Source organism: Mastomys coucha, unplaced genomic scaffold (genome assembly GCF_008632895.1).
Source record: "Mastomys coucha isolate ucsf_1 unplaced genomic scaffold, UCSF_Mcou_1 pScaffold7, whole genome shotgun sequence".
NCBI lineage: Eukaryota > Metazoa > Chordata > Mammalia > Rodentia > Muridae > Mastomys > Mastomys coucha.
In genome coordinates, this window is record NW_022196913.1 from 485,999 (window position 1) to 491,086 (window position 5,088).

A 5,088-nucleotide genomic window follows, 5' to 3' on the forward strand; every position below is an offset into this window, starting at 1 on the left:
CCACAAGCCTGTAGAGCATTTTCTCAATGATGTGACTGGTGGGCAAGGGCCCAGCTTTTGTAAGTTGTGCTATCCCACACTAGTGGTCCTTAGATCTATAAGAAAGCAGGCTGAGCAAGCTATGATGAACAAGCTAATAACACCACTCCATGGCCTCTGCACCATCTCCTGCCTCCAGGTTCATGCCTGAGTTCCTGTCCTGACTTCTTTTGATGATGAACTGTGATGTGGAAGTGTAAAGCCAAACATACCCTTTCCCTCCCTAGTTGCTTTGGTCATGAGGTTTCACCACAGCAATAGAAACCCTAACTAAGGTATAAATGTTTTTTTTTAAACATTTATTTATTTATTATATGTAAGTACACTGTAGCTGTCCTCAGACACCCCAGAAGAGGGCATCAGATCTCATCACGATGGTTGTGAGCTACCATGTGGTTGCTGGGATTTGAACTAAGAACCTTGGAAGAGCAGTCAGTGCTCTTAACTGCTGAGGCATCTCTTCAGCCCCAAGTTATAAATGTTATCATGGTCACTCACTGTCATTTTAGATAACCTGACTTTTTTTCCAAATAACCTGTTTTTTTTTATTTTCTTTTTAATACTTAAGAATTTTTACATATATAAAAGCTATCAACTAATGAAATATTGATTGAATGCTTGCATCCCCTCATTTCTTGAATCACATGATAAAATCCCACTTTTCAATAAGTATACTTAGGAAGCAGAGCTTTTGGAGATAACTGGGTCACAAAAGTAGAACTCTCATTGATGGAGCTGCACCCCTGTAAAAGGAGACCCTTGGTTATGATCCCAAGACTTGTCATTCTCCTATTTCAATATTTGGTTATATCCTATAGCTAGTGTCATGCACTGGAAAAATTATAACTTGATGGGCTGGGGATATAGCTTTAGTAAACAAAGTGTTTGCTATACAATTATGAGGATCCGAGATCAAATCTTTAGCACACATGTTTAAAAAGTCAAGTTTGGTGGCTCGTGCCTGTGTGGTGGTTTGAGTAAGAATGGCCTCCATAGGCTCATCTATCTGAATGCTTAGTCACTAAGGAGTGGGGCACCATTGGAAAGGATTAGAAGGATTAGAAAGTATGGCCTTGCTGGAGGAAATGTCACTAGGGGTGGGTTTTGAGGTTTCAAAAGCCCATGTCAGGCCCAGTCTCTCTCCCTCTCTCATCATCTCTCCACTCTTCTCTCCCTCCCTCCCTCCCTCCCTCCCTCTACCCCCTCTCTCTCCCCCCAACCCAACCCCCACACCCCCATCTGGATGTAGAACTCAGCTACATCTCCAGTACCATGTCTGCCTACAAACTACCATGATAATGAATTAACCTCTGAAATTGTAAGCAAGCCCCTAATTAAGTGCCTTTTTAAAATAAAAAATAAAAAATAAGAGTTGTTTTGGGGGCTAGAGAGATGGATCACCAGTTAAGAACACTGATTGTTCTTCCAGAGGTCCTGAGTTCAATTCCCAGCAACCACATGGTGACTCACAACCATCTGTAGTGGGATCGGATGCCCTCTTTTGGTATGTCTGAAGACAGTGACAATGTACTCATATAAATAAAATAGATAATTAAAAAAAAAAAGTTAAAAAAAAAAGAGTTGTTTTGGTCCTTATGTCTCTCCACAGTAATAGAACAGTGACTAAGACACACCCATAATCTCAGCACTGAGACCCAGAAACAGGAGGACCCTAGGGGCTCGGTGGTCAGTCAGTCTAGCCAGTCAGTGAGCTCCAGGTTCACTAAGATTTCACTTCAAAAAATAACATAAAAATTAATGAAAGAAAATACCTTCTGAGTTCAACTTAGCCTCTGGTCTCATATAGGGAGCACACACTCACATGAGTAGAATTATAGTTTGACTTAAATGTAAATAAAATTAATACAGAAAAGAAATTTTAAATAAGTCTTCATATACTTTATTATAGAAATAATCCACTTTGAATTAACAGACTATTCTTATTACATTTATTATATTATTATTTATTATGTGGGTATGCATGTGCCACGATGCAAGGTCAGAGGAAAACTTGAAAGATTTGGTTCTTTCCTTTCACCATGAGTTTCGGGGATCTAAGTCAGGTCATGAAGCTTGGGAGCCATTGCTTTTCCACATTAAGACATCTCATAGGCCTGCAAACTTACTGTGCAGAGTGCTAGACAGGAAACATTTTAACTCTGTGGATCACACACCCTGTTACATACCCACAGAGAACACATGACCAAGGCTATGTTCTAATACAGCGTTACTTATAAAACCGGGTAGAAGATAGATCAGACCTATAAGCTTCAGTTTACCAACCCCCCAATTTCTTTTAAAACAATAAAAGTAATAACCATAAAATAAAATCCTACAGTATTTTCCAAAGCACAAATATTTTATATTAGGAATTGAACCAGTTCAGCTGGCATTTCCCTAGTCCTGAGGTCAGATGTCATATATAGACCTAGATGTAAATATAGATAGTTCTAAATAAAAGATTAGATATAGACTAGATATAGAAATAATCTTTCAATATCGTAACTTTACACAAGAAACAGCAAAATACTTAGTCAAGAATTTATGTTTGAAGTTGTTTCCTTATTTAAAGGTATGTTTTCTATTCAGCTTACTACTAATTTGATACAAAATTATGCAAACATTTACCTTTGCCTCTGGTCTCTTTAGAAACTTCTAAAGGTTACTGCCATCTACACAATAAACATTTTTTAATAAGCCACATCCATAGTTTGAAGAAGTTACAGACAATATAGCTTAGAAATTTATGATGGGGCTGGTGAGATGGCTCAGCAGGTAAGAGCACCAACAGCTCTTCTGAAGGTCCTGAGTTCAAATGTCAACAACCACATGGTGGCTCACAACCACCCATAATGAGATCTGATGCCCTCTTCTGGTGTCTGAAGACAGCTACAGCGTACTTACATATAATAATAAATAAATCTTTAAAAACAAAAAAGAAACTTACTATGGAGTTAGGGTTTTATTAGCGTGTTTGAAACAGGTTCTCTCATTATGCTCTGGGCAGGTCTCTGACTCTTGGACTAAAACAATCCTGCCTACTTAGCATTCCACCAGCTGCAACTGTGGATATGTGCTACCATGTCCTATGAAAAAGGTTGGGAATCAAGGAAATGAATCAATGTAAACGCTTCTCTTGTGGGGCGGGGGGAGGGGGGAAGGATCTAGATATATTGCCCACTGCTTTGTGTGCTTAGTAGCCACTTCTCTTTACTCCTTTCTCTGTTATCTGGTCTCCCATGAGCTCAGAGTCCAGAAGAGCCAAGCTAAGCAATTCCTCTCTTACTCTGAGACCTTTTGGTCCTAACAGGGAGTGGCCAATGGGAGCTTGTGGCACTCGAGTCGAGGTGCATCTTACTCTGGCTCTTTGCAGTTTCCCTTTGCTTTCTGTCTGTCATGTGATCCGCCCTTTCATTGTTTCCAGCCGTGGTGAACTGAAATCCCTAAAATCATGAACTAAATAGATCCTCCTTCATTTTAAGGTGGTAATGTCAGGTGTTCTGTCACACTGGTGAGAAAACTAACAGAAAATTGGTACTAAGGTGGAGTCTGTGTTGAATCATTACCTAATGATGTAGTTCACCTTGGATGTACACCTTTGGAATTGGTGTACATAAGGAATTTGGAAACATCTAGAAATGAAGGATAGAGTAGAGTAAGCAGTTAAATGGGCAATTCTTCTGGGAACTTGGAAGGCCAGAACACTCATTTGAATGTAGACAGCAGTGTGGCTCAGGAGCCTCTCAAAGGGCTTGCCCAAAGTCTTCCTTGTGCCCTAAGACTTTTATGAGGCTGAATTAAAGAGTAATTTGCTAATTAATTTGGTAGAAAAAAATTAATGTAGTTTAATAGTCTATGGTATGATTTCTGCTCAGTGCCTTTAGTCATATTTTTTAGTAAGAATGGGAAGGAAAATACAGAAATGACTGAGAGTAAGATTTTGATTAAAATAGGAATTGGATTAAAGAAAGTAGGGTTGTTAAGAGATTAGATGATTAAAAAGAAGCCAAGTATTTTATACAAATAAGAAAAATGGCTTGATGTCACCTCAGGGATCATTGAGCCTCAGGTGAAAATGTGTGAGTTTGCCAAACCCTGAGGCACCCAGCTTAACAAAAGGCTTCCTTCATCCCACCCCGTTTTTTTTTTTTTTTTTTTTTGGTTTTTCGAGACAGGGTTTCTCTGTATAGACCAGGCTGGCCTCGAACTCAGAAATCCACCTGCCTCTGCCTCCCAAGTGCTGGGATTAAAGGCGTGCGCCACCCCCTGGTTTTTTGAGGCAAGGTTTCTGTGTGTTTTCTGTGTATCCCTGGCTGTCCTGGACGGCCTCAAATCTCAGACCAAAAGGATTTAGGATTTGCCTTAGTGGGTTTCGGTCAGGCTTCCTCTGTCTGCATTTCTTTAGGAATAAATATATTACTCAATACCATAGTGTGCTAGAAACATGTAAATGTGTTTTTCCTTTTCCAAGAGTTTCTCTTTGTAACAAGAGAAACAACCTTGGTTGTCCCGGAACTTGCTCTGTAGAAAAGGCTGCCTGAAACTCACAGAAATCTGCCTGCTTCTGCCTCCTGAGTGCTGAGACCAAAGGAGTGCCTCCCAGCCCCCGCCATGATGGCACTATAGGGAACTGGGTGGAAAGGAAGGGCTGAGGCAGAGTTAAAGGAAGTGTCTTGGGAAAGTGTCTTGCTCTGGCTCCTTCCTTGTCTGCTTCCGGTCTACAATTATGTGAGCTGTAGTACCACACTCTCATAATGGAAAGCAATCTCTGAAACCATAAGCAAAATAAATCTGTCCTTTAAGTTTTTGTTAGATAGTCTGTCACAGTATAGAAGCTAATACACTATATAATCTGCAACTGTTCTAATTACCATGAAGGGGAGTTAAATGCTCTTATTCATCAAAAACCAACAGAAATAGTTCAAATTAAAACATTTAAAACTTCTAAAATTTTCTTTCAATCGAATTGACTTATACCTTAAAGAGCTTCCCTATTTTCCATTAATAATGGTTAATCTTGTATGAAAAAGAAAACAAAGACTCCAGTAC